At 39.9% G+C, this 23,326-nt stretch overlaps 1 protein-coding gene across 1 annotated transcript in view; it reads right to left on the reverse strand.

Moving 5' to 3' along the window:
• LOC306865625 (ciliary neurotrophic factor receptor subunit alpha-like) overlaps positions 1-7,845 on the reverse strand; it is a 167,177-nt gene extending 159,332 nt beyond the window's left edge. The window contains exon 1 of the mRNA XM_079410346.1: positions 7,635-7,845. The gene's annotated coding sequence lies outside the window, so the exon portion shown is untranslated. The remainder of the gene's footprint in view (positions 1-7,634) is intronic.
• Between the last annotated feature and the right edge of the window lie 15,481 nt (positions 7,846-23,326).

Genomic DNA, 23,326 nt, shown 5'->3' on the forward strand with positions numbered 1-23,326 from the left:
GATGAAACAGTAAATAATCATTTATTTTGTTCACTGCAAAGTTCACAGAGGCTAAGAATCAATAGAAAACAGACAGTGAAAGACACAATAACTATTGTAAAAGATGATGAAGACTGATCTCAGTACTGACCAGCTACTTTTTCATTTTTATTTATTTACAGTATTTTTTTATTTGAGAGAGAGAGAGAGAGAGAGAGAGAGAGCGTACAAGGACACACACCTGATCATGAAATGTGCAAAGCTTCACAGGAGTTTGAAGACAATTTTTTTTTTTTTTTTTTTTTCCCATGGTATAGCTGCATCTTCTCTGATTGGTGGATCTCATAGATCATGGTAGGTCTGACTGGAAAGATTTAGACATTATAACTAAATACCATTGTCCCTATGGAGAAAATGAATATTTGTTTTGAGACTGCACCTGTTCCATGATGAGTAAAAAATAAAAAAGTCAACATTTTTTGATATTTACATATTTGACGTTTTCATCTAGCATTACAATTTAAGATCTCATCTGAAGCACTCAAGATGATCTTTAGAAAATCTGAAATAATCAAACCAAAATGTGTCTTTCTGTTCGTTTCTATTAGTTTCATTTCTATTCATTTCTATGTGTTTCGATGCTATTCATTTCTATTCGTTTCATATATTATTTTTCATATCTGCATGTTTTCATAATTTTCATTTGGACTACTATTCTAAAATAATAATAAAAAAGACTGAGTGTGACTAAGACTCAGTATATGTTTCACTGAACTAAAAGTGTGTTAAAAAAAAAATCAACCTTGTGGAGTGTCAATAGCTGCTCTTTCACTCAAACAATGAGGAATAAGATGTAACGTGCATGGCATTCTGTCAGTAATGCAAATTATGTAATACATAATATATATGCAATATTAAAATTAATTTATGTGCACATTTTTCTTTTTAAAAATGACGCTTACCGAGTGAAGCCATGTTAGTCAGATAAACCCCTAATGAGCAAACGGCAGGGGGTCCTCATTTTGAAAATATCGTCAGCTGATGATGTCAGGGTGCTCAGCATGACATTTCACTGTAATCACAGTCCAATTATTTCTAAAAATGCAGCAAAGACAGATTCAAAGTAAATTACTTTCTTTTAACATTTGCCATCTGGTGACGAGATACAGTCATTTGGTGCTCATTAAGTAGGCAGTTAAGCCACCTGGACACCGGCTCACTCAGAGACATCCTTACATGACCAACATATCGGCAGCACTATATATCACCCATATGTTGTGTTTTGATGGCATTGATTCGTCTCAGGCCTGACGAGTCAAAATCCATTGCTTTCAGAGCAATTAGAATTTCAGTATGTATCTGTGGATCTTCATATTGCCAGCATATCATGATGAAACTATTAAGAAAACAGTAAAAAAAAAAAAAAGTGTAAACTGTAATTACCACATGAAAGAACATTAATGTCACACTTTATTTTAAGGTCCAATTCTCACCATTAACAAACCATTAACCATGATTTTTGCCTCAATAAACTCTTAATTTGCTGTTTATTAATAGTTAGTAAGGTAGTTGTTAAATTCAGGTATTGGATAGGATTATGGATGTAGAATATGGTCATGCAGAATGTGTGCTTTATACGTACTAATAAACAGCCAATATGTTGATAATAGACATGCTAATAAGCAGCTAGTTAATAGTAAGAATTAGTCCCTTTAAAGTGTTACTAACATTAACTTTCATGTCTTTCCCTCCCCCGTAAAGAAGTCATAAAATTGAATGTTAGTATTAATTTTTATTTTATTTTATTGGTAAAGTTGCAACTGCTAGAGTTGCAAAATTATTACTTTTGATGAAAGGGAACATTTTATTTTATTTTATTAATTGCAAAAAAATCATTTATTTTTGTTTGTTTATATATTTATTTATTTATTTTTAACACAATACTGTATGTTGCATCCATATGTTGTGTTTTGATGACATTAATTTTACTTGTGCCAGACGAGTCAAAATCCATTGCTTTCAGAGCAATTAATCAATATTTGTGAATCGTTATTTTCAATAATAAAAAACATTAAATTAAATGATTGTGATGAAACTACTAAGCAAAAAGCAAAACAAACAAACAAAAAAATCATGTTTTTTATTATTTATTTATTTAACTGTACCTTTAACTTGCACATAAGCATAATGGTATTTTGGAATGGACAGGGTTTGTTTTGTTTTGTTTTGAACAAGCATATGTTAGCATATGTTTTCCCAAATTTGACTCCTTATGATATGACCCCTTCAAAAGGTCATTCGATGAATTCACACAATTTTCCAAAGCAGCCGTATCTATTAAGCCACATTAATGAGATGATAGTATTTCTCTTGAAGGAAACAGCTCCTCGACGGAGGCACTAGCAGCTGTGGGCAGCAGGGAGCACAGCTAATTCAGTATGCTTAGTGAAAACAATCGTATCACACCCAGACTGCTAGGATCACAGGGCAGATCGAGTCCACTTGCAGGGCTTCACATCACTGTTAATAAAGCCACTGTTTTCAATTAAAAGCCTTTTAAACACTCTAAATCTAATCATGCTTGCAGGTGACAATACAAGTTAACTTGGCACATTAAGTTAAGAATAAGAAGAGAAGATTATTTTAAACGGATTTCACAATATCTAATCACCCGGGTTTGCCGATTGAATAGCTGCTGAGTGAAAGGGTAGACTTATGCAATATTCAACAGTCTTTTCTCGCCATTAAGATGGTTTAATAGTGTTGTTCAATGTGAAGATGCATGGCGGTACTTGAGCTGCATTTTAAAAACACAATTTACAACCTTGTGCACGGTAGTTCTGTATGTAATGGTGGGCAGTAAAAGCAAAGTCATGATACATGGAAACATTCATTGTTCATATACAGTATATCAGGGTTGGTAAGATTTTTTTAATTTGTTTTCTTTGTCTTTCGTCTGCTCACCAAGGCTTTATTTATTTGATAAAAAATACAGTAATAACAGTAATATTGTGCAATATTAATACAACTTAAATTAACTGTTTTCTATGTGAACGTATGTTAAAATGCAATTTATTTCTGAGATGCAAAGCTGAATTTTCAGCATCATTACAGAGTCACATGATCCTTCAGAAATAATTCTAATGTGCTGATTTGCTGCTCAAGAAAGGGTTTTTTCTTTATCATTGTGAAAGCATTTGTGCTGTTATATATTTTCATGGAAACTGATACTTTTTTTATTCTTCCAAAGAACAGCATTATTTATTTATTTTTAGAATGTTTTTAATGATGCAAACCAATACTCAAAATAGTACAAATAATATCATAAAACATAAAACTCCATTGAAGACACTGTAAAATAGCTAGCATATGCAATACATCAACTGAAAGCTATATTAATGCAACAAGTCACATCTGAGAAACAATGTAAATTCTGCTTCATGTTGATCCTACTTTAGAACAATCTCAGCTTTATCTTGATTTGTTTGACACAGTTTAACCTCTGCATTTTAGCATTTCTCCATGTTTCACTTTCAAATGTTCACAATGCTATCAACAGGTTACGAAAGAGGAACAAGATGTTGAATTCGCAAGAGGAACCAGGCAGCTTGTGCAGGACTAAGGCGCCACAAATGCGGCATGTCCAGGGGCCCTCAACCTTGAATATCTGCCAGGGTTCATAGTAGCCCATGCCGGGGCGTAAACAGAGAAATGTACCCTGGCATTTTCCCCAGTCCACTCCAATCAGAGGCCAAATGGGGAATGCTAATGCAATTAACGTTTCCCAGTCAACACAACGCCTCCCCCCTCGTCTGAATTCTGCAAACCCCCCTTCCCTTAATAACCGAGCATGCTGGCTATCAAAAGCAGTGGCACTAATAATGCAGACATGCCATAAAAAGCCAAGGGGATGGAGAGAAATTGGGCAAATAACTCTGCCTCAGAGCACTAACGCGATTTGCAATGCACACGCTAAGAAGAGGTCTGTCTGGGATGGTTTTCCAAGTGAAGGAGGCTGGCCACTCTGACGGCATGATTTATTTATTCATTTCCCTTTCTCGTTTAATGGAAATATAAAAGCCTGCATTGATTAGAGTTTAAGGATCAGCAGTTAATAGATTAAAAGCTTGCGACGTGGCCAGAGAAGAGCTCTAGCATTTTTCTGGGTTGCTCTTTGCTATACTTATAGCGTTGTTGTTTGTGTTACTATTTTCTGGTCGTCCTGTATTTTGCACTGTGCCTAGAGATACGGGTCACCCTTGTGCCCTGACCTTGGACCGCCTTTCCTGGCTTAAATCTTTATCTACAGGTGCAAAAGCGATAGAGGTGGTCAGTAAATGACACTCGATAGTTCAGGAACCAAATTTAACTCCAAGGCAATGGCAAAAGCGTCAACTCATTGACCTTTCGAAGACATGTTGGTGCTCTTATGGCCTTCAGCCTATAAATAAGCATGTGTACTCTGTGTTTACTTTGGCAAGGGTCAAGATGCGTCTTTAAATAGAGTTTGGGGTGGAGGACCTGGATCTGGTATTATAATGAACAGCAGAGGGACGAAGGTTAAGTCACATGTTTGAGTTAAACAGGTTTGTTATGATCTAGGTAGCCCAATTTGGTAACGTTCTTTGGTTCTTGATAGTGTGCACGAACATAGACACATGCACACAATAAATTTTCATCTTTGTCTAGTGTCTGTGCTATTTCTCTCCAGATGTTATGGCTGATAAAGATATACATGTACGTTACTAGAGCTGTATCTATCTCATAAGCTTTTTAAGGCTACCATCAATTGTTACTGGATATTGGTTATTGGATGTTTATTAGAACTTATAAAGCGGTATTATTTATTAATGCCTTATTCTGCATGAGCATATTTCAGATCCCTAAGTCCTACCACATACCTAAACAGTCTTACTAACTATTAATAAGCAGCATAATAAGGTGTTTATTGAGGCAAAAGTCATAGTTACTGTAACAGTAAGTAAATAGTGAGAATTGGTCCACAGTTTTGTTTTTGTTGTTTTTTGCTTTTTGAATGAATGAATGAAAAAATTCAAGAAGCATATGTGAACTGAGAAAAAAGTAGTTAAAAATTAGACTGCGTACAATACAATGCTGATGACAAAATTTGCACCACACACTGTACGCACACACTTAAAGGGAATGCAAAGGGAAGGCACACCTCAGGGAATGCAAATATACTACATACTGTCTTTCTATATATAAAAGTGATATAAATATTTATTACCACATAAAGACCCATGTGGAAGTCAAAACTAGACTTCTCGCATTTAAATGCATTTTAATGAATACTAATACAGCGCATGGGGATGGCGGCATTCCCAATCTCAATATCAAACGGTGGCAACATCACATTAGTTAGCTCAGTGAAGGGCTAAATTGGAAGAGTCAAGAAAATAGCATAACTGCTCATCTTGAAAATTCTTATTTACTGCATAAAAGACAGGCTTCAAATTCAAATGATAATTGAATAAGCAGCAGATTACCAACACATCACAACAGCTTTAACAACTCAGTTCATAAAGATCACAGACTATTTCATCTCAGTGTGGCCCTGGCTCTGAAAATGAGAGCAGTGGGAAGAGTTTTCCTGGCGGATTCCTCAAGCACCAGCTTCTAATTTGTAGAATTTGTGTATGTTGGGGAAGAAAGCATCGGCAGCCCCTGTTGTCTGTGATCAGCCTGCGTTCTGACATCTGTTTAAGGATGTTTATCCAAGGGGTAAGTATGTTAAGGGAAATATTATGCTGGTGTTATTTTACTTTTCTACTGTTTGAATCATAAACACGGCTCCGGGGCAGGACGGAGAGATTAGAGCAAAAAAACACGAGCATGGGGTCTCGAATCACACCCTGCGAGACGAATCCCTACCGTGATTCCAGACCTAAAGACGTCCTGCTTAATCTGCCAATAAGAGTGTATTCATTTCATTAAGTCTAAAGTAGCACATGCACCGCACTTTAGCTCTTTTATTGAGCCTGCAACATTTTATTTACATCCACACGAGCTCTTTTACTGCGTTTGTGTGGACGGAGTCAAACTAAAACCAGGTGCCAAGCTACAGGCTGCTCAGATGACAGCGAGAGCCCCTTCGGTGAAGGCTTTACGAACTGAAACGCTGCACAGAGAAAGCAGAGACCCTCATTTAAAAAGTAAAGTAGGAGTCCGGCAGCCATTCAGTCACCGCTCTCAATAAGGCATGAAAAAGGGCGTCATTAAGGCAGTGTCAACCCTGCCAGAGTTAAGCTGACCCCCCTTTGGGCTAATGTGAGGAGGGCAGAGTCTTTAAAACCAAAGAGAAAAAGCTTTACCCCCGCAGCATGTCCCTGTGTTGCAGATAAAGAGTTTTAGCCCACCAATAAATGGATGTATTTATTATTACATATTTTTATTACTTCCTCTTGATTGCGCATTAAAATATGACGCGCAATCAAGAGGAAGTAATAAAAATATGTGTATACTTTGCTTAATGAAACATTGATATTTTTTCATTGTAAGACTCATTGCATTATGACATGACAATTTCCATAAATAAATAAAGCAGACAAGATAGATTTTTGTTTATTTGATTTTGTTTACTTTAAAATACATTCGTTAATGTTTGTTAATAAATTTGCTGATATGTCTTACTTTTTATTTCTTATCCTTAAAATTTTAATAAAACTAAAACAATACTTAAAATAATAAATAAACATTCTATAATTCAACCGGCATGCATTATGGTGATTTAATTTGTATAAATAAATAGATAAATAAATAAATAAATAAATAGGCATAATAATAATATTAATATCTGATGTTTTCTTCATGCAAAATATATATATATATATATTTTTTTTTAAATGTGACTCAGACATGTTTCCTTGAGATGTACACCCACAACGAAAGTCCAAGAGACAGATGAAGAAAGTAAAGGCAGGGAAACCGGCAACATACAAGCCCAGCCAAAGAACAAAAAGCGGCAGCCCGAGCTATAGAGAAGGAGGAGGAGATGAGGAGATTTCCGCTAAAACTAATCAATCAGGTCCTGATAATGGCTTCCATGCAGGAGTGTTGACACTGGGTCAGCTCTTCCCTTGACCCGCGCCTTCAGGGCAGCGGCTACAGAAAAGGCACAGATAACAGAAGCTGGGGCTAATTGTCTGCCTAGTGTCAGGGCTTTTCAAAGCCTCTCCACTTTCTCTCGGTCGCCCGTCTTTCTCTCCCATTCCTCCGTACCCTCATCCTCACCCCCGTCTCTCCTCTCTCCGGCGAACTGGCCACTTTGTTTGCCTCCTCTTCCCGGAGCGAGGCTGCGTGAATCACATTTCTCGGATGGTGCGTGGCTGTCTAACACACTCGCTCGCATCCTTCTAACACGTGCATAACAGGCAGCGGAGAGCCGGGAGACGCTGCGGCTACGTGAACACTGTGACACCGGGTTCAACCTCAAGCAAACAGGAAATAATCCATTAGGTGACATTTGCCAATCATTTGTTGAACCCAACAGCTTCCAAAATAGGAGCTCCAAAAAAAATCTGTCCATCTTTGCATGTCCCTCAAAGCACAAAACCAAATGGCATCACATGCAACAAAACATTCCTGTTAAAAATGACTGACAGTTTATAAAGAAGAGATAGAATCAAGGTACTTACTTAAAAGTGTTTGCTTCCGTCTCTTGCCTTATCTTCCTCCGCTCCTTAATGCCTGTGTCTTGTCCTCTATAGCTGCACACAGATGTGAAAGTGTATGCGTGTGTTTGGGTAGATCAGAGGAGCTCCAGTACAGAAAGTTGCTGTTCTGTAGGCAAAGGCGTGTGGTGTGTGTGTATGTGTGCGCGTCTCAAGCAAAGGCTCACACTACACTGGCTGAAGGGAAACCAAAGCACTTTTAAACTCGCACTGGCTCCCCATGTGACCAGCTCACAGCAGCCAGTGAGGAATATATTAGTGTGGCTTCCTCTGTCCACATGCACCCCCTAGCCACTGTTGCAGGAAGTGTGCGCTGCCAGAGAGATGCGCGCACAGTGACATATGCTTGCAATACCCAGGGCACGATTAACAAAAACACAAATGCAACCACCCAAAGAGAAATTTCTATTGCTCGGAGTTTGCTCTTTCATTGCTCAGGAGACTTAACGGGGTTTTCAGTCATGCCTTATTTAAGTGTCTGCTTTTTCTCAGATGTTCGTGTTGAAGATAGGCAAAAATTAGACCTTTGGAACAATTTGATTTAAAAAAAAAAATGCAGAATGAGCACAATTTGAGACAATGTTGAAATCTCTCTATATATATATATTTATCTCCCTTTAATAAAATTGTCTAGGAGAAAAAACTGAGAAGCAAAAGAGATCTCATTAGCCATATTTCCTCACTTACTGGGAACATTTTGGCATAGGTTTGTGGTTACTGCATTTTAAAATGCACAATATCTGAACTCTCCCGATTGGAATTTGGGTTGTTAAGATGAATCGCTTGCTGCATGCATTTAAAGTGTCACCTAAAAGAATAAAATATAGGTGCTAAATAATATAAATGTATAAAAATATATATTAATATAAATAGTGATAATTGTAAAGATTTGTAAGATCACCTTTTTTCCGTTTGATGTTTATCTATAAATTTAAAATCAAAGGGAACTTGAGATAAAGCAAATAACTAAAACCGAACAACAAATATAACAAACAATGCACATTAAACTAAATATAATAAAAAGTGCACATCAAACATACACATAAACAGCCTATACACCAAAAAAACAACAACAAAAAAAACTCAGATTTAACATAATAAACAACACATAAAACGCAACAATCAACAAACATAAAAACAACACACCCTAAACAAAATATAATAAACAGTGCACACCAAACACAACAAACAATGCACAACAAACATCATATAGTACACCAAACATAACAACAAACCACAGGTTCAACATAATAAACAATCAATGAATGCATTTGAAATGCAACAATTAACACACACCAAACATAAAAAATAACAGTGCAAACCAATCACAATGGAAAATGCACACCATAAATAATAAACAGACAACCCCAAAATCAAATAATAAACAATGTACAACAGTGAATGAATGAATGAATGAATGAATGTTACAAAATGGTCTTTCCACCAATCACAATAATCAGCAGCTGAAACTTGCAGCCCACTTCCTTTATCTGTCTCTCTCCGTTTATTTTTATTATTATTTTTTCTTTAAAGCACATCTGAATTACAGCTCATCACCACTTTATGCCCCCTCCTCTCTCTCTCTCTCTCTCTCTCTCTCTCTCTCTCTTCTGGGCTCTTGCTTCTATGCAAATGTGCCTCCTGAAACAATGGTGAGAATCTTAGCCGGATAAACACACATGGCGTGCATTTACAAATCAATACTCAGAGCTCAGCAGGGCTGTGCATTAAACATGAGCTGCTCCACAGAAAAGCAAAGTCACAACTAGTCCTCCTATCAGTCTGCTCACCGTTCAGCCAGTGGGGGAGACTACCCACGATGCACTGCAGGAACACACTGTAAAGTTACAAGATGAGCTGGGATCGACAGTGATACTGTTAAGTGATTACAGAAATGACTGGCATTTTGGTTTAGAGGACAAAATGGTTTCGGATGCAGTAGCATCAATACTGAAATAGCATAAAAAAGAAGAAATGGCGGTGAGTTTCTTTAGACCGAATACCATTAAGTCATTAATGAACATTATACAATGCATACCAGATCAGTAGTTATATATTCATATATGGATGGGTATGAAAAATTCAGAGTTAAAGTTTTATAAAACTATTTGAATGTAAATGAACTTGTGATCTTTTATGCACCGTATAATATAACTACATTTTTACATTTTTAAAAGAAAATGGTGCTTGACTCATAGTCACCATGCTTACACTTAAAGTTAAACTCTTAAAAATAAAGGTTCTTTATTGGCATCAATGGTTCCTCAAAGACCTTTCAACACATGGAACCTTTCAGTGAACAGTTTGCAAGGGACTTTGGAAAGGGTCCATGTGTTAAAAGGTTCTTTAAGGAACTCAAAATAAACTCTAAAGAACCTTTGTCCACTTTATAAAACATTTTGTCCGATTTAAAGATTGCATGGATGGAGGTTCTTAATGAAACCATCAATGTCAATAAAGAACCTATATCATAATGTAACAAAATTAGCCTCATTTTTTTTTTATGTTCTCCTGTAATTATGTTGTATATACAGTATATATGTCTGTTTGTTTATTCATTAAGATATTTTTATTTTGCAAGGATGGGAACATTTTAGAAGTTTCTGTAATATTTTGGAATATTCTGGAATATTATAGTGCTTTCTGGAACATTCCAGAACATTGTGGGACTAATAAAAAAATAAATACATGAATCATCCAACACACACTTCTAAACACTTGTGTTAACTGTCTATGTCAGACTGTTGATGTTAGCTTAGTATTATGCATGGACAATGTCATTTGTATGCATGAGTAATAAGAGATTAGCTTGTATAAGTTATCAATATATTGTGGCGGGAGGAGCCAACGACAGACACAGTGGGCGTGGCGTCAAGCCTCGGAGAGGTTTTTATTAAACAATATTTAAAATAAAGTGTCCAAAGGGGGAAAAGTGTCCAAAATAAACAGGGATCTGGTGTCCTCGTCGTGCTGCGGGGCTGTGCAGGAGGGCAGTGTTCAGGAGGGAAGGGTCCAGGGAAGGGGCGGAGTCCGGTGGCCGCACGCGCTCCCCTCTCGGGGCCGGGAGCGAGTGGCGGCGGCGTCTCTTGCGCGGCTTCGTCCATCTCTTCGGTTCCCGGCGCTTCTGGGGGATTCGACGGCCCGGCATCCTGGCCCGTCAGCCGTCTCACGGGTGCGGCAGTCCTGCTCGACGCTCCCTTCCTGGACCCACGAGGACACCAGCGTGCATGCACGGGAAGAGACCGGTCTGTCGAGGAGAGGCGCGCTCGGCGTTTAAACGGCGGCGGTGATGAGGCTCCATTCACGTCAGGTGCGCCTCATCACACGCCGCCAGCCCTGCGTGTTCAGCGCCCCTCCTCTCTCACACACCCACTCCCGTCGGGAGCCTGGTGAAGGGCGGCGAATACGGGACGGGGTGGTGATGATGGACAGGGGGGAGGCAGCCGACTCGTCACATTCCCCCCCCCAAGCGACATCCCCGTCCGAGGGTCGCCGCCCACGCAGGAGTGCTACCTTCCTCAACCAGGCTCCAGCGGTCGGAGTGGGCGGGGCAGGGATTCCTCTCCGGGCAACGCTCCCTCTCGCACCGCGCCGGAGCCGGGACAGAGAAAGCGGGTTTTAGTTGACAGCCTCAACCAACCACGGGGTAATGATGACAAATAGACAGAATGTCACTTACCCCATTGGTGGCTGGGAGGCTGTCCCCGTCCTTCCTCCGTCCCCGTACGGGCTCTACGGCTTCTTGCGAGCGAGAGGGGATGACGTCATCAGATGTTGCCCAACTGTGCTGTCTAGGCTCCGCCTGCCCGCATTCTCCACCACTGTGGCGGGAGGAGCCAACGACAGACACAGTGGGCGTGGCGTCAAGCCTCGGAGAGGTTTTTATTAAACAATATTTAAAATAAAGTGTCCAAAGGGGGAAAAGTGTCCAAAATAAACAGGGATCTGGTGTCCTCGTCGTGCTGCGGGGCTGTGCAGGAGGGCAGTGTTCAGGAGGGAAGGGTCCAGGGAAGGGGCGGAGTCCGGTGGCCGCACGCGCTCCCCTCTCGGGGCCGGGAGCGAGTGGCGGCGGCGTCTCTTGCGCGGCTTCGTCCATCTCTTCGGTTCCCGGCGCTTCTGGGGGATTCGACGGCCCGGCATCCTGGCCCGTCAGCCGTCTCACGGGTGCGGCAGTCCTGCTCGACGCTCCCTTCCTGGACCCACGAGGACACCAGCGTGCATGCACGGGAAGAGACCGGTCTGTCGAGGAGAGGCGCGCTCGGCGTTTAAACGGCGGCGGTGATGAGGCTCCATTCACGTCAGGTGCGCCTCATCACACGCCGCCAGCCCTGCGTGTTCAGCGCCCCTCCTCTCTCACACACCCACTCCCGTCGGGAGCCTGGTGAAGGGCGGCGAATACGGGACGGGGTGGTGATGATGGACAGGGGGGAGGCAGCCGACTCGTCACAATATATTTTATGCTTCCATGAACACTGTTATTGATATATAAAAAGTAATGTGATTTTCATATTCAGCGTGTCAAACTTCATAAACGTTAAAAATAAAAGTGAAACAAAACTTTCATTTAAAACAGAAAAAATGTTTCACTAGTTGCCTTAGCACACAATAAATTAGTTTATTTTTTCCCCTTACGGAATAAATCATGGTATATGAAAATGATAATCATAGAGTATCATATTTCAAAGTATCACACACTGTATAATCATCTAAGGTAGAACCAGGCGCAGCACTTTAATTAATAAGTTATGAAGTGTTACACCTACTGGTTTCAATCTACAAACACTTTAATGGTAAAAAGTCACAGGCGTTCTCGCTGATTAGTTCAAACCCTTGTTGTGTGTTAATGTGTGTGAGTTTTAAAACTATCTCCCTGCAGCTTGTGCCAAAGCTGCACCGCATCTGGTCAATTAAGCACAAGTGATTCATGTACTTGTTCTTTGTTCGCCCAGCTTCGGATCTCTACTTTCAATATTTGCTCATTATACCAAGTTTTTGCGAAATGACTAAAGAATGAGACACAATAATCATAATCAGTTTATTTTTTTGTTCATTTGATAATAGAACTTGGCGAACTTCTCTGGAGGTAATTACAATGCTTGCAAGGCAGCACTGAATTGATATTTCTCCAATGTTTCGGGTTTGTTCTAAACATCTAACCTGAAATAATAAACCTCGGCAGTTAGTTTCGTCCAAATCGTTTAACATGCAAACTTTGTTTTGCAGATAATTTCAGCCTTTTTTTTTTGCCTAATTTTACATTTAAAATGTAACTAACAGCAATGAAACCATAGTAGTATTTGCAGACCGACTTTCAACTGGTCTTTTACTTGTTTTAAAAGCTAGTCTTCTAAAAGCTCCCAGAGGAACCCTGAACATGCAGGAAGTAACTGGCTGTGAATGTTCTCGCCTTCCCCACCGTGAGTGTGAGTGCTAGTTTGATTAGTGCTATTTTTATGCATGTCTCATCATAGCATATTGTATTTACGATATGAAAATGCTAATATGAGTGTGAAATCCTGTAGAGGCTCGTCTCGGGTTCATGGACACTGAATGGAGTGAAAACTGTCTGAGGCTGTTTGTTACTCAGAAGAACTTCTGAGAGGAGTAAGATCACAGGCCGACGTAGTCCCTGAGGCATGTTTCAGACGACCGAAATAGTCAACCAATTTGGGAATGCTGAATATGTGTGTTTACCAAACAGGAGACTACTTTTAAAGAAAAAAATTAAATTAAAACAGACGCTAATTACTTCTTTAAAATGCTGGTAGTTATACTGCGAATCAAATCATATAACATTTCCGTTTCATTAAAATGTAATCAATTTGAAACTTGTGTGTTGTTAGTACACTGATATGCAGTTTCTAGGGGGCTGTGATTCAGTGCCAAGGCAATTTTAGTGCACAAAAGGTGCAGAACAACTTAAACACGAAAGCTTAATACTTAGGACTAAAAGGGAATGTTGTTTTGCTCAGATATAGTACAGCAGCTTTAAAATCAGTATTTGGACACATAAGCCTCAATTAAAAATGTAGGAATGTATTTACAATTTATTACAAAACAACACAAAGTAGCATGTATGTTAAATCAGCACAAAAAAAAAATAAAAAATATACATATATATATTGTCACGGTTGGTGGTTGTAGAAGTAGTCTCTCACAACGATGAATAATAAAAGCTGCACTTATTAGCATCAACACACTTATACCTTTGTAAACTTAAGATCCGACAAACATAAAGGCAGAACTGAGGACTTATAAAGGGAGAGGAACAAACGAGGAAACAAGCTGATTAAATCAAACACAGGTGATGAGGATCATTAATTAACAGAACTAGGACAGGAACTAAAACAGGAAGAACCAAATAAGGTAGGAACAGAACAAAACCAAAACTGACATGTTACAGTATCTCCCCCCCCCGGAAGGTGCGTCCCGCAACGTAACAGTAACATCGGGGAGGGGGGGGCGGGCGTCCTGGAGGCTGGAGCAGAACCTGGACAGGACAGGGAAGCCTCCAGGACGGATCAGGAGCCTTGGGAGACCATGGCAGGACTGGAGATTCGGGAGGCCATGGCGGATCTGGAGCCTTGGGAGGCCATGGCAGGACTGGAGATTCGGGAGGCCATGGCGGATCTGGAGCCTTGGGAGGCCATGGCGGATCTGGAGCCTTGGGAGGCCATGGCAGGACTGGAGATTCGGGAGGCCATGGCGGATCTGGAGCCTTGGGAGGCCATGGCAGGACTGGAGATTCGGGAGGCCATGGCGGATCTGGAGCCTTGGGAGGCCATGGCGGATCTGGAGCCTTGGGAGGCCATGGCAGGACTGGAGATTCGGGAGGCCATGGCGGATCTGGAGACTCAGGAGTCCATGGTGGATCAGAGTCCTTGGGCGGCCTTGGCGGATCGGGGTCCTTTGTGGCCTTGGCCTTTGGCCTGGCCACACAGACTGGGACTATATGGCCCCCCCCAAAATTTCTTTGGGAAAGTTCCCCTCTGGGGGCCACATTGGAGGAGAGGGCTCTTGGGGGCGCTCGGGAGGAGCGGTAACCTGAGGGCGCTCTGGAGGAGCGGGCACTTGAGGGCGCTCTGGAGGAGCGGGCACTTGAGGGCGCTCTGGAGGAGCGGGCACTTGGGGGCGCTCTGGAGGAGCGGGCACTTGGGGGCGCTCTGGAGGAGCGGGCACTGGGGGGCGCTCTGGAGGAGCGGGCACTGGGGGGCGCGGAGCTGGACGGAACCAGCGGAGACGAAGGAGAGCTGGACGGGACCAGCGTAGATGCAGGAGGGCGCTCTTGCAGCGCGGACTCCTGAGGGCGCTCTTGCAGCGCAGACACTTGAGGGCGCTCTTGCAGCGCAGACACTTGAGGGCGCTCTTGCAGCGCAGACACTTGAGGGCGCACGGGAGGCGCGAAGCTGGATAGAACCAGCGGGAACTCAGGTGGGCTGGACGGGACCAGCGGGAACTCAGGTGGGCTGGACGGGACCAGCGGGAACTCAGGTGGGCTGGACGGGACCAGCGGGAACTCAGGTGGGCTGGACGGGACCCTCTTGCGAGGTGTAGGGATAGGAGGACACAGACGAGGAGCAGGCACTGGATGGCACTGGCGAGGAGCAGTCACCGGCGTGAGCATGGGAGCCGAGAACCCCGGGGGAAGAGCCTCATCCAGTAGCCCCCTGTCCTGAATCGGAGGACTCCTCAGAGGCGTAGGCGGTGGAACCCTTTCCATCGCAACGTTCGTCGCCCTTTTCGACGGCATCCTCTTCGCCGCGGGCGGAACTGGACTGAGCGCATCTCCAGTGACATAGATGGTAATGGGACGGTTGGAACTGGGCAGGCGGCTCGGACCGTTGGAACGGTATGTGGAGGTCCTTGGCGGAAGGTAAGCTGGCGTGACGTGACTCCGTGGAGACTGGGCAGCGAGACTGAAAACTCTTCACTTCTTCCACTTCGAAGATAGAGCCATTCAAAAATAAAATAAGATTAATTAATTCGACCAGGGAAAAGTCGGAATGAGGAAGTTCGCATCTGATAGTTTCGCTGTCCAGCCCCAGCAGAAAGCACGCACCCAAAGAAGCGTCAGGCCAGCTCAGTTGGTGAACAAGCTCAATGAAATCTTCCACATACCGCTCCAACTTCTGACCAGCCTGCCGCAAACCCCACAGCTTGCTCTCCACCGTAAACATCTCTATAATCCTGTCCTTTGATGTGGCGGTCGGATCTTCTGTCACGGTTGGTGGTTGTAGAAGTAGTCTCTCACAACGATGAATAATAAAAGCTGCATTTATTAGCATCAACACACTTATACCTTTGTAAACTTAAGATCCGACAAACATAAAGGCAGAACTGAGGACTTATAAAGGGAGAGGAACAAACGAGGAAACAAGCTGATTAAATCAAACACAGGTGATGGGGATCATTAATTAACAGAACTAGGACAGGAACTAAAACAGGAAGAACCAAATAAGGTAGGAACAGAACAAAACCAAAACTGACATGTTACATATATATATATATATATATATATATATATATATATATATATATATATATATATATATATATATATATATATATATATATATATATATATAATATAATAATATAAATTAAATTGGTTTGGTTCCATGATATGAATCAATTAAGGCATTGAATAGAATTGAAATTGAATAGAAATTGTATCTATCAAACTTTTTGAAACTACACTGATGTTATTTAACCATGAGACTTGTTGCTGAGACTTGAGATTCCAAAATAAATCAATAAAATAATCAGATTACAGTTACTTTTTATGGATTACAGCATTACAGATTATTCATGTTAATTCATTTATAATGTATCGATTATTTTTTTCCTTTCTACAAATTCTACTGTGTGTCATATTGAATACAGTAAGTATTCACAATATAGAACGACCATGCAAATTAATTTGCAATCCATACTTCTGAATTTGGGGATAAACACCTCTCCATTATACCAAGTTTGAGATGAATAATTATGCAAGTTTCTAAACACTGCCAAAGTAGATCTGACAAAAATATTTAAAACCTGGAACACTTGGGAGTTATGTATGTGTGTATATATGTATTTATTTATAAACAATTTAGTAATTTTAACTTTTCATTTTATATGTAATTATTATCTTTTTTTCAATTTATAAACCCCCTGCAGTTTTTTGTTTTTAATTTACCCCAGTTTGGAAAACTGTAGAGTAATGTAATGTTTCAGGCATTTCATGAAGTTGATTTAAAAAAAAAAAAAAAAAAAAAATACAATATAAACAAGTTAGGTAAAAATAAATCTAAAGGTAATCCAAAAGGAGCCATCACCTAAAATTTTAAATGCAATTTATCATTTGTAAACAAACTACAATTTGTAAGTAATCTACCCAGCAAAAAATATTTTTTTAGGCTCACTGTATGTCATAAAAAAGGTTTAAAATGTTGAGGTCCCACTTTATAACTGTTATTTTTGTTGTTGTTGAGTTTGAGCTCCATATTTTCTTTTATCACACTATTTGAGCCATAATAGCCAAATATTACTAAACAAAAACACTCTTTTAATTGTTTTATTCTGACTGTTTTCTGAATTTTATTTCATATTTTATGCAGAGATGGCAAAAGTACACAAATCCAAATAGAAGTATAGATACTTGTGTTTAAAAATACTCTGGTAAAAGTAGAAGTGTAGCAGAGGCCAGCGGGTAAGAGCTGTGCAGGTTAAACCTGACTCCCCGACCTCAAGTGGTGCTCTAGCGACTGACACTAGAGGGCCGTGGCCTTTAGCCTCCTTGTTAAGCGCCCGCCTCCCATGCCGGTCACCGCGGTTCGAATCCCGCTCGGAGCGGGGCGAAGTAGGACCGTGACAGAAGTACTGACTACACTTGTTTACTCAGAATCAGAATCAGAATCAGAAAGAGCTTTATTGCCAAGTGTGTTTGCACACACAAGGAATTTGTCTTGGTGTTATGAGCTTCCAGTACAGAAAGTACAACATAGTGCAGACAACATATAATTAAGGTGATAAAGAACACTAATGAAGAGAATATACAATAATTAAGAATAACAATAGTAATAAAAATAAAAATATACAGAAAAGAGACATGACCATAGACAGAACTGTGAATGTGCATGTGTCCTATGTACAGATGAAGGTTTGATGGGTTATTTACAGATGTACAGTACAGTGTGTTATGTGTTGTTAAGGTGGGATACGGCCTGGGGGAAAAAACTGTTCTTGTGTCTGGCTGTTCTGGTGCTCAGTGATCTGTAGCACCGGCCAGAGGGCAACAGTACAAAGAGAGAGTGAGCTGGGTGTGAGGGGTCCAGAGTGACTTTCTTAGCCCTTTTCCTCACTCTGGAGGTATAAAGTTCTTGGAGGCTGGGCAGAGGGGCACCGATAATTCTCTCAGCAGTCCTAACTGTCCGTTGTAGTCTTCTGATGTCTGTTTTGGTAGCTGAACCAAACCAAACAGTTATAGAAGAACATAGGACAGACTCGATGATTGCAGAGTAGAACTGTTTCAGCAGCTCCTGAGGCAGGTTGAACTTCCTTAGCTGGCGGAGGAAATACAGCCTCTGCTGGGCCTTTTTCGCAATAGAGTCAATGTGATTGTCCCACTTCAGGTCCTGGGAGATGGTGGTGCCCAGGAATCTGAATGACTCTACTGAAGTCACAGTGCTGTTCATGATGGTGAGTGGGGGGAGAGCAGGGGGGTTTCTCCTGAAGTCCACTATCATCTCCACAGTTTTGAGCGTGTTCAGCTCCAGGTTGTTAAGACTGCACCATACAGCCAGCTCCTTAACCTCCTGTCTGTAAGCAGACTCGTCACCGTCCTTGATGAGGCCTATGACTGTAGTGTCGTCCGTAAACTTCAGGAGCTTGACAGAGGGGTCCTTTGATGTGCAGTCATTCGTGTAGAGGGAGAAGAGCAGTGGGGAGAGAACGCAACCCTGAGGGGCGCCAGTGCTGATGGTGAGAGTCCTGGATGTGAGTTTGCCCAGCCTCACTAGCTGCTGCCTGTCTGTCAGGAAGCTGGTGATCCACTGACAGATGGAGGAGGGCACAGAGAGCTGTCTCAGTTTGTCTGAGAGAAGGTCAGGTATGATGGTATTGAAGGCCGAGCTGAAGTCCACAAATAAGATCCTTGCATAATTCCCAGGTTTGTCGAGGTGTTGCAGGATGTAATGCAGTCCCATATTGAACTTTTACTCAAGTTAAAGTAAAGAAATACGAACTCTGACATGTACTTTACGCAAAAAGTACCCATTTCTACAACCTGTTTTAGTGTCATGCTGATAACTGGACCTCACGTCATATTGACACATTAATACAAAATGACTTATATTTAATATTACATTTAATATTGTTAGCTAATGAATGTATCATGACTGAACAACCACCAGGTAGAACAGGGCAGGACTGGGACAAAATTTCAAGCAAGGAAATCTCACACTCATCCAGGCCATCCCATACACCCACAACAAATTCTGAAACCACGGATAAGGCTTTTTTTTTTTTTTTTTTTTTTTTGTATGGCCATCGCATCTAATAAAAGGTTTAAAACCTTAGTCTGGGGCCATGAAAAATAATTAAAGGTTCTCTATTGAACTGCACCTTCACTTCCATTTTCCTTTTCAGTCTTTTTATTTTCCATTATACATATATATATATACATATATATATATATATATATATATATGTTATTGGATTATCAGGAGTCATATTTCTTTCTCTTACCAAAATGAACCATGGTTTATTACAGTAAACATTTTTTTTTTGTTTTTTTTCTGATTGATTACAATCAGTTTTAATTCACAATCATAGTTGTACTACACATTTCATGGTTAGACTATGGTTAGTGTATTGAAACCATGGTTAATTTGTTGTTACCATGGTTTAACTAGTAACTGTGGTTTTTGGTTTGAATTTTTGTAAGGGTTGTGTTGTTATCTGTCCTGGCTCCCTCTGAATGTATTATAAAATTATGTTTTATACCATTTTACCGTATTATACCGTCTTCTAAATTATTACTGTAACTTTCCAGTAGATAATAATGATGTTCTTTATCATACAGTATTTTGAGTGATTATAGTAATTTAGTTTAGTTTAGTTTACAGTAGAGTATTATTAATCATCTGGCTGCTACTGCTAAGAGTTGCTAGCTGTTTAATTCTTAACTAAGTAAACAAACACAAAACTACAGCCTATTTACAAATGAAACTGACCTGCACTTGAAGTCATGAACAGGGCAGTAGTTTTGCCTCTCTGATCCACTCCATTCTCAAGTCTCTTGCATTGATTACTCTGGTAGAAACCTTTTGGCGGAGCGCACGCGAGCCGAATCGCGTTGCCAGTCAAGACTAACCGATTCATGATAGATTATAGATTTGTTATCGAATGGTGATCCATCAAAACTAAAGTAACGAGTCTGGTTTGAAAATGTAAGTAGAAAGTACAGATATTTGTGTAAAAATGTAAGGAGTAAAAGTAAAAAGTAGTCAGAAAATTAAATAGTGAAGTAAAGTACAGATACTAGAAAAATCCACTTAAGTACAGTAACAAAGTATTTGTACTTTGTTACTTCCCATCTCTGATTTTATGGATTTTATGGGTGTATTATGCATTGTATCTGAATGTTAGTGCATAGCTGTTCGAGACACTTAATATAAGATGGGTCCAATTTTGCCAATGTCATGTCATGCAATCTTCAAATGTGATTTAAGGCATTGATTTCTTGCATTGTCATTAACATTTATTTTCCTCTAAACCGACAACGCCAACACCGAATGAATTATGACACTTCACTAAAGAACGTCGCAACTAAACTTTCAGATGAAACTGTCATTTTGACAGCAGTCACTTTTATAGTATGCGCTGTCTGTCAAAGCTAGTGTCTATGTCAAGGTGAACGCTTTGAACTTTTCCTTAAAAGCCTTGTGTAATCGCACAGGGCACATCACACCACATTTCGGTTCACGTTGCCAGCTTGTTATGACAAGAGCATCATTCAGCAAACACTCTTGGCCGTTATCCACAACTTTGATAGAGTGCACCTTAATACGCTCAAACCCTCGCTGGTATTTCAGCAGTGTTGCATCATCAAAAATCTTCACCACAAGAGAAAACTATAGCTTTTTGCATGTAGTTCAGGAAAATTGCAGACTGGTATGTTAAATACAATATCCACTGAGAGTCTGGTTTGTCTGCTTCACGGATCTCAAAATCTAACCTGAGGGCTACTAGTCGGGTGGTGCACTTCATCAATTACGTCAAATGGATTTTGCAGCCATATATTTTGACTATAAACAGTTACTGATGCATGACAGGCCTTTTCAAAGTTTCAGAACGACTCATAGCCAGCGTACCGCTCTGCATGTTTAGTGAACTACTGACGCCTGAGATTGTGTTCCTCAAGAACTGCAGGATACAGGACAGTGCAGAGCAGGTCAATTGTATGAGTCAACAAGGCAAAGCAGATCACAAAATGTATCTGGCACAATTCGACATATAATATTCTGCTTTAAAGTGCTATAGAAGAGGTCAGACATCTCAAACAGTTAGATAGCCTTGGCATCAACATAAGTTACGTTACGGAATTACATACTTTAAATAATAAATGTAACTATAATCTATTACAGTTACAGAGAAAAAAATGCGTAATTAAATTACTAGGGGCTACATTTGAATATTTTCACAAACATACAGATTTTATTGATTTCTTTCCAAACTTGCATTGACTGCTCTAAAACATGAGACACCAATGTTTCATGAGTTTCGGACACAGAATAGGACACATGCTTATTTAATAGCTGATTTATTTCCTATTTGCTTTATTATTATTATTATTAAGATTCACTTTTTTTTTCAAAGCATTTTTAGATGCCAGTGTTTCCTGTCATATAATATGCAAATGTTTGATTTGAAAAACAATACCTATTGTTATGATATTAAATCTGTATTTAATCTCAGAATGATCTCAAAGTAAAAAGAGGAAAAGAGGTCTGATTTTGTGGTGGATGTGTTTTAAAATCAAATTATGAAATGTATAAAAAAAGTATATACTTTTGAGCTTTCTATTCATCAAAAAATCCTTCTATCAATATATATATACGGTTATTGAAGGATCATGAGACACAAAAAACTGAAGTAATGATGCTGAAAATTCAGCTTTGCATCAGAGATATAAAATATATTTTCAAATATAATGAAACAGAAAACAGTCGCTTAATCAATATAAGATAAGTCTTGAAACATGAGCGGCTAGAGCAGTTTGAGACCTCTAGTTTAGTTGCTGTGTTAGGTATCGGACAGTCTGGCTAGTCTTTGAACAATGAAGAACACAGGGAAACACATTACCCAGCCTTGAATCTGACAGTATGCTTGACTGTCATATGAGCAGAACAAAGCATACATTATATATTAAGATAGTGATGATTGATGGGTAATCTCAGCACTGGTGTAGGCAACACTGCAGTCATTCTCAGGGGAAAAACAGCTTTATCTAAATAAAGGGCTGTTTTTGGTGACCTTGGATCGAGATGAAAACTTTTAGATGTAACGGTATCTACAGAATGAGGCAGTTCATCTTACTTTCAGGCCTGTTTCCCAGACGAAGATTAAACGAGAACTCGGAGCAATAATGTGTTCAATGGATAGTCACCGATGGCAGGGTATAATTTAGTCATGGATTAGGTTTCATCCATGAACAGGACTTTATCCAACTTCCTCTTTATGTGAGCCATATTATGACCGAAGGCTAGAACAGACTTGCCTGAATATGGCTGGGCATGCGGCCACTTCACCTTGATTCCCTGCACCATCTGGTGACGGCTCAATAACGTCTGGCTATGAATTGAGTGATCATTACAAATTCCAATCTAGTTAAACAGAGCTGGGCACTGAAGCCATTTTTACAGGAAGAATATTATCAAATACCATATAAATAGCTTTCATGTGCATCAGAACCATAGGAAATGTGTTAGGATTGTCCAGATTGAGCATTATAATTTGCTTCATAAACCACATGTTCCTCTTTGCCATTTGAAAGTTTCTAGGAGATTGTTAAATAACAAGTCTTTTTACTTTTCTGAAGAAAATGAGTGGATCTTGTCCATGCAAAACACTATGCTAGAGATTGTTTCATTGCTATGCAGTTGCTAGGCTGTTCAGAGTGGACTTCAATTCGTTGTTATGCAGTTGCTAGGCTGATTTGGGTGGTTGCTTATTGGCCTAAACAGAGCACAAAAGTCTTAGAGTATCTATGATATTCTGGCTCAGGTCCTCAATGTTTTATGCATTTTATCATCTATCAGATAAGAATTGTATTCCCAGTTGCTGAAAAAAAACAAAAAGAAACAATCCTACAATCCTTTTAACATTTAACTGGACAAGTTTAGGTATCATTCATTCAATATAAATAAAACAAAACAAAGCAAAGCAAAAAAAAATTAAATTAAATTAAATTAAATTAAAAATCAGATAATAAGATAAAAAATAAATATTTGGGATATAAAATACTTTCACTCTTGACAGTAGCAGCAGTGGACATAGGAAACATATACAATATGTTTTAACACTTTAAAAGCATTGATTACATCATAGGTGTAAGACATTTTTTGACATTTGACAGCATCTTTACATGTCTGCACTAGTATAAAAGGCAA

The sequence above is a fragment of the Barbus barbus genome (assembly GCF_936440315.1).
Source record: "Barbus barbus genome assembly, chromosome: 47".
NCBI classification, from domain to species: Eukaryota; Metazoa; Chordata; class Actinopteri; order Cypriniformes; family Cyprinidae; genus Barbus; species Barbus barbus.